The sequence below is a fragment of the Strigops habroptila genome, chromosome 2, assembly GCF_004027225.2.
Source record: "Strigops habroptila isolate Jane chromosome 2, bStrHab1.2.pri, whole genome shotgun sequence".
In the NCBI taxonomy this organism is placed as follows: domain Eukaryota; kingdom Metazoa; phylum Chordata; class Aves; order Psittaciformes; family Psittacidae; genus Strigops; species Strigops habroptila.
The window spans coordinates 91274073-91288444 of record NC_044278.2 but is presented as its reverse complement, the minus strand read 5'-3'; positions in this window follow the sequence as shown (position 1 = coordinate 91288444).

Genomic DNA, 14372 nt, shown 5'->3' with positions numbered 1-14372 from the left:
AAGGGATAAGGTAGATGAGCGAAGAGGACTAGCTATGTACCCATGATAGAGATCATATTTCAGCTGTAGTAAGCCAGACCAAACAAATCTTATTAAAAGAAGTGGTAGCTGAGAACACTATAGCTGTATGAAGGCCATACTGAAAGCTATATTTCCATTGTTGTCATGGTTTGAGCCCAGCCGGTAACTCAGAACCACACAGCCGCTCGCTCACTCCCCCCCCCCCCCTTCTTCTTCTTCCCCCCGCTCCCGGAGGGATGGGGAGGAGAATGGGAAGAAGAAGAAAAGGTCACTTCTCGACCCCGGACCTCAACCGAACTACGGAATATGCGAAAAGATTTCACCCGTCTTCCAGGGGAGCACATTGTCACCTGGTTGCTCCGGTGCTGGGACAATGGGGCCGACGGTCATGAACTAGAAGGTAGGGAAGCCAAGCAGCTGGGATCACTTGCTAAGGAAGGAGGAATTGACAAAGCGATTGCAAGAGAGAAGCGAGCCCTCAGTCTTTGGAGGCGGCTCCTGGCAGCTGTGAAGGAAAGGTTTCCCTACAAAGACGATATTACGAATCGCTCAGCCAACTGGACCACGATAGAGAAAGGCATCCAGTCCCTGAGGGAATCAGCCATTATAGAGATGATCTATCGTAGGCCGGATTCCAGGAACACATCCGTAGACCCAGATGAAGTCGAATGTACACGACCCATGTGGCGGAAACTTACACGGAGTGCGCCATCATCATATGCCCACACATTGGCATCAATGACCTGGAATGACGGAGTATCACCAACAGTGGATTTCCTGATTCGTCAACTCCGAGAGTTCGAAGACAATCTCACCCCTTCCATCATTTCAGCTGTGGAAAAACTGTCCCAGGAGTTCAAACAATTGAGAGACGATTTATCCGATCTATCCAGCTCTCCACGCGTACCAACCCATGTCTCAGCTATCAACAGAAGGCGCCCTACTGCTCGAGAAAGAAAATATACGAGGTACACGCCACGGGCCACCCTATGGTTTTACCTGCGGGATCATGGAGAAGACATGAGAAAGTGGGATGGAAAACCTACTTCAGCTCTGGAGCAACGGGTGCGTGAACTGAAGAGGAGAACAATGGTCAAGGATGATCCTCCCAGGAAAGCTGCTGCTCCAGTCTCTGGCGAGCAGTTTCCCAGATGGAGCGAAAGAGCTGATTTTACTCCAGCTCCTGTGATAAGGAATACTAATCCCTTTCTACAAGACAGAAGTGGAGAATTTTGTGATCACTATTAGAGGGGCCCTGCCTCCAGCCAGCTGGAGGAGAGGGATAATCGGGTTTACTGGACTGTGTGGATCAGATGGCCTGGCACATCACTCCCACAGAAGTATAAGGCTCTAGTAGATACCGGTGCACAGTGTACTCTGATGCCATCAAGGTATCGAGGGGTGAAACCAATTTCTATTTCTGGAGTGACAGGAGGATCCCAAGCGTTAACTATGCTGGAAGCTGAAATCAGCCTGACTGGGAGGAAGTGGCAAAAGCACCCCATTGTGACTGGTCCAGGGGCTCCATGCATCCTTGGCATAGACTATCTCAGGAGAGGGTATTTCAAAGACCCAAAAGGGTATAGATGGGCTTTTGGTATCGCTGCCTTGGAGACAGAGGAAATTAAGCAGCTGTCCACCTTACCCGGTCTCTCAGAGGATCCTTCTGTTGTGGGGTTGCTGAAGGTCGAAGAACAACAAGTGCCAATTGCGACCACAACAGTGCACCGGCGGCAATATTGCACCAACCGAGACTCCTTGATTCCCATCCATAAGCTGATCCGCAGACTGGAGAGCCAAGGAGTGATCAGCAGGACCCGCTCACCCTTTAATAGCCCCATATGGCCAGTGCAAAAGTCTAATGGAGAGTGGAGATTAACAGTAGACTATCGTGGCCTGAACGAAGTCACACCACCATTGAGTGCTGCCGTACCGGACATGTTAGAACTTCAGTATGAACTGGAGTCAAAGGCAGCCAAGTGGTATGCCACAATTGACATTGCCAATGCATTTTTCTCAATCCCTTTGGCAGCAGAATGCAGGCCACAGTTTGCTTTCACTTGGAGGGGCGTCCAACGATCAAACTACCTCACTGCACAAGCCAAGACTCTTAATCTTAGGGTTGTGGGTTCGAGCCCCACGTTGGGCGCCAAAAAGAACTGTCGTGGTTTGAGCCCAGCCGGTAACTCAGAACCACACAGCCGCTCGCTCACTCCCCCCCCACCTTCTTCTTCTTCCCCCCGCTCCCGGAGGGATGGGGAGGAGAATGGGAAGAATGTAACTCCCACGGGTTGAGATAAGAGCAGTCCTGCAACTAAGGTATAACACAGAACCACTACTGCTACCACCAATGATAATAACGATTAGTGAAATAACAAGGGGAGAGGATACAATTGCTCACCACCCGCCGACCGATACCCAGCCCGACCCGAGCAGTGATCTGGGCCTTCCGGGTAACTCCCCCCGGTTTATATACTGGGCATGACGTGCTGTGGTATGGAATACCCCTTTGGCTAGTTTGGGTCAGGTGTCCTGTCTCTGCTTCCTCCCGGCTTCCCCTCCTCCCTGGCAAAGCATGAGACTGAGAAAGTCCTTGGTTGGAATAAACATTACTTAGCAACAACTAAAAACATCGGTGTTATCAGCGTTGTTCCCAGGCTGAAAGTTAAAAAACACAGCACTGCACCAGCTACTAAGCAGGAGAAAAATGACTGCTATAGCTGATCCCAGGACAATTATCCATGTGGCTGTGGTTTAGAGCAGATTTTTTTGTGTAATAAAAAATAGGAAAATATATCCATTTTAGAGTAAGAGATAGTAAAAGAATGATGAACTTAAGGTTAAAATCATTTTAGAATGAAAAACCAGATTTTCAAGAACCCTTACCCTTTCAAAGGGGACTGAGAAGGAGATGGAGCCTTGAAAAAAAGGTTTTAATGAAGTTAGTAATTTATAAACTGAGGTATGCAGCTGAACTGCCTCAGGAAGCTACAGTTACCTGTGCCAGAACTTAGTCCTTACATTAAGACATCTACATGCAGATATCAACATGTTGAGGAGGCTTGATGCAAGTGCCTAAATACAAACATCTCATGCTGCATTCTGTCCTCCATCTGCCAGTCCAGATGCACAGAGATCATCTCAAATTCAGGTGTGTATTTATACAAGTGTTGCCTACCCTGGGTGAGTCAAGCTTCACCACGAGTAAGGGAGATTTAGTCAATAAGGTCAGTGGAGCCTGGAGATTTGGCTCAACAGATGCTACTAACCCTGTCAATTGAGATTTCAGCTTAATTTCCTGAATGCAGGTGTCTTGTACCACTTTCAGATGCCACAAAATATCTAGAATACCCACATACAATACAGCATCTTACAGGAAACAGGAAAGGAGCTGGAGGTCAGACTTGATAGACACAAGTGCTTCAAATACCACTAAATGTTTATGCTAAAGCGACCAAATAGATACCTGAAGCTTTTTGATTACAATAGGAACTTAGAAATCTAGCAGATGTGTTAATACTTACATGTAGGTGTCAGTCCAGAGCTGAATCTTGCCCTTGTGTTTTGGGGTTTTTTTGGGGGGCTCTGCTTCCAAACCAAACTGTATCTTCCATGATTTATTTCCCTTGTCAATGTGAAAGGAAAAGAAGGCGTTTTAAAAGATGGGAATTTGGGGCCTGAGATCACAAACAATATCTCTGCCACAGCAATTTGCACAAGGTTGCTATTTACACAGCACTCAAGAATATTGTTTATTTGAGCATTAAGTATTGATTTTTCTGCTTATAGCTAGCTTTTAATTAATTGACTTCTTGCAATGTTAAGATAATGGCAGTGTGAACAGGCAGAATTGAACCCTGGTCATAGCACACGGGCTGCATTTTTCACTGTGCTACTCACTACTGTTGAGTTATTTCTCTGTATTAGCTATTAGCCTTCCAACCCTAACCATTCTATGATTCTATGACAATCAAGTCCTCTAGCTTAAGAGGACAATCAAGTCCTTTTGCTGGAAAATAAGGACAGAATAAAACCAAAGGCTTCATCTTAATTAAGAATGGAGATTGACTTCCAGAAGATCTGTGAGATGACCAAAAATAATATCTTTTTTAGCCTTTGTCAACAAGATTCCTGAGGAACCTCTGGAAGAAATAAAAACTGGCTATGTCTACTGGAGACCCTGAGGCAAGGTATTTAGTCTTTCCATGGCATGCCTTCTGCCAGAATTAATCTTCTCAGGAGGATTAGATGGTGCAGAGAGATATAAATTATATATAACTGTAGCACTTTGTGGAAATTTGGTCTTTGCTGTCAACTCAGACCACTCTGGAAATTTCCTGCTCATTTTTATTACCTACTAAACTGCTTTACTGTAAGGCTGGAAGCGATAAGTTTTTTGATGTCAGAACTCACAGAATAATACCTTCTTGAATGGCTCACGGCTGTATGAATGATGATATTGCCTGCTACTAAAGAAAAATCAGAGATATGGTCAGTGTTTGTTATCAAGTCATTTCATACATCATTTTATCACTTGCACTATCTCCAGCATCTAGAATTGTCTTCTCAAAGCTTTTACCCCTTTACTGTAAGTTGCAGAGTTATTGTCAGTGAAAATTGCATTTCCTCTTGAAAATGTGTAGTGATGTAGTTAATCAAAGTAAACAGTAAAGTGATGATGAACTGCACATAAGCTAAAGCTCTGATTCTGTCACCCATATTTCCATTGAACAGCTCTTATTGAAGTGAGTAGCCTCAAGGAGGATAAGTAAACTATTCAGATGAAAAAAAATGTTACCCACTCTGTACAGGCATTGGAGAGTGCAACTCTGTATGATAGATGGAGGGAGAGAACTCACAAAGAATTATAAAGTACAACAAACAGAAGTGATAAGTGAGGTTATTTTTAATTTCAAAGAGTGACAGTAAAAGTTTTCATCTGTTAGTTTTCTTGGACTACTTATGTCTCTTGTAATGGTTGGCAAGCAGCAGCTGTACTTGCTTAGCGATGCTGAACTGTCAGTCCAGCATGTCTCTTTAATAGAAAGGAGGTAATTTTTAATAGCCAGTAATAGCTGCTACTGAACTTTTCCTGTCCTGTAGAGAAGGTGGAAAGATGATTTTATGAGAGGCACTGACACTTCTGTGTTTTGATAGCTTCTTCTAGCCAGTACTGACAAATAACTTTTCTGCCTGCATGTATTTCCTACACAAGCCAGATTTGCAGCACATACCAGTATACATTTTAATATTTGAAATGTAGCATATGAGGTCCATTGATAAAAGAAAATTTGGATTACAGGTAGCATATGTTGTAGCTTCCAGAAACCAGCTCTTAAATTAATGAGTCACTGACTTCTTCAAGTGCTGATTAACAAGGCAATGCAAACCCTTTACAACTTTTTGCCCTTTCCCTTTATTAAATGGCTGACATTTAGCAAAATTAGTTGATAGAATAGGATGAGTCTTACTATGTGTGCTGTGTGATGGAACATGATGCAAAACCTAACACAAAATCTGAACCAAAATATTGCCATTAGTTTGGACAGCTACTGTTTAATGTGATTTCCACACCCCACGCCCCCCCCACCCCCCCAGCCCCCGAATACAAACACTGACCCCCCCCCGAAGAAAATTACTCAAAGGAACAAAGTGTTCCACGAGGATGTGGTATTGCAGGAGGGCAGCACAGCCCCACATTAATCTTTTTCCAATTAGAAACTTGGGAACAGTTCTGGTGCCTGGAGGGCTCCAAGATTTCCTCAAATATTACCTCTCCATTAGCAGCTTCAAATTATTTACTCACAAAAAAAGTATTTTTTCTCCCAAGAAGTGAAAGTGAAGGTGGATACAAGAGACAATTTAAATGCTTGAACTATAATGCAAAGAGCCAAGGCAAGAAAACAGAGCGGGCAGCATTACTGGCGTGCTGGGTACATAATGAACAGTAACAGTTGTTAGAAATACAGTGCAATAATTATGTCAAGAAAAATGAAGGCATATGTTTTAGGGGAAAAAACTAAGGCAAGGAGGGAAGTCATATAATAATATCGTGTATTGATAATGTGTAAAGACACAGAGTGCAGGGACTTGAAAAAGTATAAACTGCAAAGTTTATATATCAGAATGTGACCTGGAGGAAGTTTTATTGAGGTAGCATGAAAAATAAAATATGGATGACTATGTTTATTTTGGACAAGTAAACAAATAAATTAAAATTCATGTAATGATGTAAGTTTGAGTTTCAACCATAAACACATCTAGAGAGAGTTAGCTATAGAAAATAAATCTGGATCTAGAGCAGATTCGATTTATATCAAATGGGCAGAAAGCAAAATTGGACTATTTCTGTTTGAAAGAACTAACTTTGGCAGACTGAGGAAAATGTTTAATGAAGTCAGATAAACTGAAGCACACCTGACCTTAGAACAAGCTTAATTTTTCTAAAAATATGAATAGTCCAAAAATTATTTGAAATTGCAATGGCTCTTCAACTATTCTTTTACTACAGATTTTTGGGCATGATTTCCTGACATACATAGATAAACAAGTGCTACAGACAGGAGTTTGGTGAGTTAAGAGTTAAGAAAGAATACAAAAACTTAAAGAATGGAAAAAGAATATAATCAGTAAAGAAAGATACAGCTTAGAAATCCTGAAAGGTAAGATTTGCCAGAATTAAAGTTTACTTAGCACTTGTGAAGGAAATTGAAAGAAACATTGGCTAGTTGTTTAAAAAGAAGTTGGGGCAATTTTTATATTGGGTAGACACCATACAGCTACCATTAAAACCAACTGTGAGCTAATTTGCCTGAGTATTACCACAGATGATAAAACATTAGGGTCAACACAGGATAGCCTGTGAGAATGAGGTATACGAATAGAAACAGAAACATTTAATTCAAATGAATAAATACAATCAATAAGATGATCTTAGTAACTGATTAACTGTGAAAACTAACACATAAAATTAGATAATATGGATTCATATAATGAGTCTATACAGTAAAAGGTGATACTGTTCTCCACAACATGCCAAAACAAGTTGTGAAGGATAAGAAAAATTGAGCAAATGAGAATGCCAAGCCAACCCAAACCACTTTTGGTAAGGTAGTGTATGTTCCCAGCAGGGGAAAAAAACCACAAAGAATCTCTTTGATCTTCTAAAAGAAACAGATATGCCACATAAGAAGCCATTAATTCATATGGGGAAGATGACTGTAATTATGTGCAAATTAATAAATTGCCCAAAAGTTAATCAACATGGGATTATACTAGGAAGTCAAACTCCTGATTTGAAAGGAAATTGTCAATAAAGATCCTCAAAGGGATTTGAGAACTGATGTAAGTGTTGATTTATTTTTTTTTCTTAAAAAATGTGACAAGGAACATGAAGATACAAAAATGGGAGCCGCTATAATTCAAAAACTTTTCTAGTAACATAGGAAGAACTAGATGTCTTTGAGGATAGAATTATAAAGTGGGATGAAATTTAGTTGTATATCATTCAAGGTCATGCATGCAGATACTATCAGGTGCAAATTCACCACCTGGAAATGTTAAATTAGTTGATTTATTTCTGTAAGGATGCCTCAGAGCCAAGAATGAGATGTAATTGTGAAAAGGGTAAATATGATAGTAGAATGTTAAGGATGGTGGATAAAATAGAGTAATATTAATTATACAATATAATAGCAAAATAACATGTTTCAGAATTGTGGGATGATTATTCTGAACAAGATCATCTGTAAAGAAAGCTACTAAAATAATGAAGTTAACTTTATTAATTTTTTTGCGTATGGTTAGAAAAAGGATAAGCCAGATGACTTGCCAAACAGAACCAACTAATGCCATCTAACCAGCCTCTGCTCCATCATTTCAAAAGTGTAAAGACAGTGGGAATACAAAATTGTGTTCAGCTGATGCTACCCTTCTGAAAGACCTGAATCTCACATCTGATCTGGCAGTATTCCGGATCTAATAAAAGCAGCTGAGAAAATTTTACAGATTCCTCTTTCTTTACTGGCAGACCAATTTCATTGCCACAGAAATCCACACCCAGCTGAGACGCTGACTGATAAGTAAGTACAGCAACTGACTGGGATTATGTTTTAATTATGAAGCAAGGGCTCATATAGTTGAAATCCCAGTGGTTACAATAGCTCTAAGAAGGAAAGTATTCTCAATTATGCTATTTCTTAGAAATTTCTAGGGTGATCCATATCAGTCGAATTAGATAGCTGCAGGCTTTCTCAGATGTAAGGGCTAAACAGCATTAAGTGTAACTGTGGAGTTAGAGATTTCATGAGTCCAGGAACAGCATAAATATTATGGCATCTGTGATGTCTTTAACACTAGGACTCCTGCTAATACCAATGGGTAAAAGCACAGCAATCATTTTATTCAAAGTAAGCATTTGTGTACAATATAAGCACTTGTGCTGAGTCCTGGGAACAGAATTAATCCTTTGAAACTCCTTCCAGCAGCTCCTTCTTCTGGAAAACCAAGCAAGCATTAGCATGCTGAAAAGCTCTTCTCTCTGGCACCAACATAGGTCTTTAAGTTGAAAAGACTCTTAATCTATTCCTACTTCCTGCTAAATCTGGACTGCCAGATGTCAATCATTTTGTTTAAACAAAACCACAATGAATCCTTTCTGGATATCATGGCTGATTAGCCTTTCTGACCTAGGACCTGTCAGATGAACTAAGGCAAAGTCACTAAGATAGACCTGTTATCCTAATCAATATCAGCATTTGGCCAGGTCCTCAAAGTATTAGAATACACATTGCAAAAGAACACTTCTTTGTTTTCTAAACCTTGAAGAGAAGATCTTTCTACAGGCAAAGGTGCTATTTCTTAGGTTCTGTTCACCCGGACATGCTTTACACAGAAACCCTTGTTACAGTCAGCCAAGGCTTTTTGTCCCTGACCTAATCAGTCACAAGGTCACCTGTTTTGAACTGCTGCACCCAGATTGGTTGCATAGTCTAAGAAGAGCAGAGAGCCAAACATAAATTGCAAAGCTTGTAGGATTTCATGGCTGAATTGTTTGATTGATTTGCTTTTACTGAAGATCAAGAATTTTAACTGTAATGTAAACAGGATTGGAATGTTATACAATTCACTGATGACATTTTCCCAATTAAATGGTGTACAAGTGATGTGATTGATTTAATCTGTTTTTAGTTGTTGGCAATGTGTTCTTCAGTCTTAGTTGTCTATTTTAGGCTTTCTCGATAGCAGAAAAATGCAGTCACTTTTAGGGTATAATTGAACTGGAAGGTTTGAGAAAAAAACATACTCCAATTTTCAGCTTTGAGTTAGACTTCTTATTCTGTTGTATTTTCATTTAATTTGCTTGACATTCTACTCTGTATTCAACAGAACAGCTATTTGCTTGAGAAGAATTTCAATTACCTTCTCATCAGTTGTTTCTTAAATATTATATTTCCTCCTCTTCTTCAGATTTCTCATACATTATAGAATTCCAATCAACATTCCTCAGAGCACCCAGCTTTCTTTCACTGTCCTCAAAGTCAAAACACTTTTAGTACACAGCATTCTGACATGAGTATTTCAAACTCAGTGATAAGCTGATAAGTAGATCCAGGGTATTCTGTATCTTAAATGTGATTTCTTATATTTAACTCATTTCTAAAGATCAGGAATGGAATAGCCTTGGACTATAAAACCTGTTCAAGGAATTACTGGAAACAAAACAAGCTGCACTAAGAATATGTAACTTTTAAGAATGTGTTCTTTGTAATTGCATTCTTGTTATCCTAATCAATATCAGAGTAATTAAAATGCCTCATGATCAATGTTTCTTGTTCAAGGGGTGTCTCATCTCTAAAAGGTTGCCATGATCTACTTTTTCTAACCTCACTAAAGGTTCCTTGCCAAAAATCGTTTGACTCCCTATTTAGCTATAAATTACTCTTAAATTGCCTCTATTGTCAGATAAAATTGTACATTTTTCCTTTTACACTACATATAATTGTAATGTAACTTCATTTTTTCTATTAACTGTGTGGTATTTTCACTGCAAGAATATTTTAACTTTTTATCAGATACTTTTATTATCCTGAATCTAATATCCTTCCTCCAACCTCAGGGATACTTTTACTTCTTGCATGTATTTTTAACCACTCTGTATTTACTATCCCTACCAGTAAGCATTTGGCTTGTTGCATGCTGCGACTTCTGCCTGAAGATGAAGCACAGTTTTTCAGCTACTATAAAACCTGAATAATCCTAGCTTGACTCAAGGGTCTTAACCAAGTTGCATACTTGGGACAAAGCCCTGCATGGAGTTTTTGTAACTTCACTAAAACCTAAAAGTTAGATTCAAAAGGGTGAGCCATACACCTGAAGCTCCCTTTCTAGTCAGTGCAGGGAGATACCCACTTCCAGACAGCTACTGACCTAATCCTCGTAGCAGGATCTATGAAGGTCAGATGATTGATCCTCTGGAAATGCCCGATGTCAACAGCACTCAACTATGGGAGATGGATCCCACACATGGACTCCCTGAAGCCCCACAGTATCAGCTGGATGACATACTGTCAAACTAATGGCTTTGAGGTCCTGGTCTTAGTCCTTTCAGCTGCTTGCTTATCTAAATCTTTCTCCATGTCGTGGTAACTACAGTGAATAACAAATGACATCTGGAGTCCAGCCACCAAATCATTTCAGTGTTCTAACCACAGCTGCAAACATTATGGTATTCTTTGGTCAAATCCCACCAAGTAAAAACCACAGCAATATTTCTATTCCTAAGCAACATTTCTAATCTTTCTTGGTCATGGTACCTTTTTTCCTTATATCACTAGTAGAACATGCAAAATAGATGTACCAGATGAGTCACAGTTTTCTAACCTATTATAAAAATTTTAGTAGCCTCTTCAGCTTTTGTAGACTGATTCTTCTCCCTTATCTCAGTTCATCTGAAATGGCTATGTATAAAGTGCTCCATTGACCCTTATGTTATCAATAATCTATTTTTATGTTCAATAGCTTTCTTACATGTTAAATTACCACCCCACTCCCACTCAAACTTTCTCAGGCTTTCTGATACTCAGTGCCTCAGTTCTCAGAGATTATAATTACATTCTCCCCTTCTGAGCACTTCACTTACCCTTGCTTCTTTTTTAGGCATTTAATTAGTCAATGCCTTTTCTGATGACTTTTACTTTTTTTGCTGCATCTCAAGTAATCTTTTTGCAGCATATTCACAGCTTGTGCGCCTTTCCTGATGTCATCACTTGCTTTGCATTTGATACTATCCACACGTCACATATTATTGTCTCATATTCATTGATTTTCCTAACAAAATCAAACAGGTGCTCTAATTTGTCTGTCTGATCTTCTAGTTCCTCAGCTAACTGACAAGAGTCACAAAAAAATTATTTTTTAATGTCCTCAGCTTGATATCCAGGAACATTTCACAGTCATGTATCCTGAACTTGACAGACACTTCCAAATGAAATAATTCACAAATAATCTTGCCTTAACCTCTGAAGGGTTAAATAAAGGCAACCAAATGATAAGGAATAAGATACTTCTAGGCAGACTTCAATCCTTTTATATAAATGCAACCTCTTCAATTTAGAAGAAAACATAAAAGAGCATTCTTTATTCTTCTAATTTTAAAATGACTGAGCATAAACTGTTTGCCAGTTTCTTGTTCTCAAACAACAGTGAAGAGCCTAGTTCTATGAATGCAAAATCTGCAGATTATCTTGTTAAAAAAGTAAGTAGCAGAAGTACATATCTGCTGCATCAAGTGAGCTGAAGCTGGGTGCCCAGGCATTGAAACCCTGACAACGCAAAACATACTGTCCTGGGTTCAGCTATAGCAGTCATTTTTCTCCTTCTTAGTAGCTGGTGCAGTGCTCTGTTTTTGACTTTCAGTCTGGGAACAATGCTGATAACACCGATGCTTTTAGTTGTTGCTAAGTAATGTTTACTCTGACCAAGGACTCATGCTCTGCCAGGGAGGAGGGGAAGCCGGAAGGAAGCAGAGACAGGACACCTGACCCAAACTAACCAAAGGGGTATTCCATACCATGGCACGTCATGCTCAGTCGATAAACTGGGGGGAGTTACGGGGAAGGCCCAGATCACTGCTCAGGTCGGGCTGGGTATCGGTTGGCAGGTGGTGAGCAATTGTATCCTCTCCCCTTGTTATTTCCCTTATCATTATTATTGTTGGTGGTAGCAGTAGTGGTTTTGTATTATACCTTAGTTACTGGACTGCTCCTATCTCAACCCCTGGAAGTTACATTCTTCTGATTCTCCTCCCTATCCCTTCGGGAGCGGGGGGAGGAAGAAGGCAGGGGAGTGAGCAAGCGGCTGCATGGTTCCGAGTTACCAGATGGGCTCAAATCACGACAGTTCTTTGTGGCGCCCAACGTGGGGCACGAGGGGTTGAGATAACAACAGATCTGACCAGAGTGTGTCTAATCATATTTGTGATAAGCATTCATTGTTACTACTCGTCACAAAGTTGATTTATTTGCTCTCAGAGTCGTTGCGCTTGATCTCAGAGTTTCAGCATGTTGTACCTTACTTACAGCCACTATTTGCTGTTTTAGTGTTTATCGGCTGGGGGGCCTGGGCTAAGGTTATTGTTTCACTGTACTTCATGGTAATGACTTGTAATACAATAGGCTCATTGATCATGAAACTGGTCTGGCTTGCGCTCCCAGCGTGGCCATCACCTCTATACTTTAGGATGTATATAATGAATTTCTTTAGCAATTATATATTTTTTTTTCCTCCTTGGGAAGTCAACCTACGAAGGAGGCATTCCCTTCCAACCGCCCGCTCCCTTACCAGGCTATTTATAACTGCATTTGAGAGTTTGAAGGTTTTGGATGGCCTTTGAATACCCTTGAGACCTGCCTTCTGATTGTGCTGGGGATCAGCATGTTGGCACACATACGGAGTGTGTTTTACCCATGGCCATCCCACCCTGGGAACACCGTATTTCGTCTGATCTCGAAAGTTAAGCAGTATCGGGTTCAAATCTGGTCTAGGGTTAGATGACGATATAGGAGGACCACCAAGAGGTTTTCTCTGAGGCTGGACAGTCATGAGTGGCAGGATGTGTGGGATAGTATGGGCAAGTATCTAGGCCAGTGGGCCCCTCTAGCGCTTTGGAACTTCACCAGTGAACAAGTGCAACATCCAGAAAAACTAGTAAAACACTTAAATGAGGTGTGCTGTCATCCTGGTTATACCAGAGAGGAACAAATCATGGCAACGTGCTGGGGCTTGGCCTATGCCTACAGAGCCCTGCTCAACACTAACCTTCAAAGGGAAAAAAATGTTTCTGGATCTGATGGCAAAGCAACAGACAACACAGCTACTTCAACTCCAAGCACAGCAGCTACACCAACCCCAGTGACAAGCACAGCAGCTACTCAAACCCCAACAGCAACAGACAATGCAGCTACTCCAAGCACCACGGCTACGCCAACTCCAGCAACAAGTACAGCAGCTACTCAAACCCTGACAGCAACAAACAACACAGCAGTTGCTGTTACTCAATCCCCAGGCACAACAGCTGCACCAACCCCGGCAACAAACACTGCAGCCACTCCAACCCTGGTGGCAGCCACTGCAGCCGCTCCAACCACAGTGATAGACACTGCAGCTAAACCAAATGGCCAATTTGTGACAATATCTGTTGCTCCTGTAAGCAAAAGCAAACGAGAGGCACAAAACGCAACCCCTGCAGTGAAGAAAAATGAAGTCCCAATGCGATTACTACAGGGGACAGCATCTGAACAAGAGTTACTACTACGTGGATCAGAGGAAGAGGAAGAGGAAGAAGAAGAAGAGGTCACTTCTCAACCCCAGACCTCGACTGAGCTGCGGAATATGGGAAAAGATTTCACCTGTCTTCCAGGGGAGCACATCGTCACCTGGTTGCTCCGATGCTGAGACAGTGGGGCCGATGGTCATGAATCAGAAGGTAGGGAAGCCAAGCAGCTGGGATCACTTGCTAGGGAAGGAGGAATTGACAAAGCAATTGCAAAAGAGAAGCAAGCAGTCAGCCTTTGGAGGCTGCTCTTGGCAGCTGCGAAGGAAAGGTTTCCCTGCAAGGACAATATTATGAGTCACTCAGCCAACTGGACCACGATAGAGAAAGGCATCCAGTCCCTGAGGGAATCAGCCATTCTAAAGATGATCTGTTGTAGGCTGGATGCCGGGAATGCATCCGTAGATCCAGATGAAGTTGCATGTACACGACCCATGTGGCGGAAACCTACAGAGTGCACCATCATCATATGCCTACTCATTGGCATCAATGACCTGGAAAATCCTACAGCTCCCGGGAT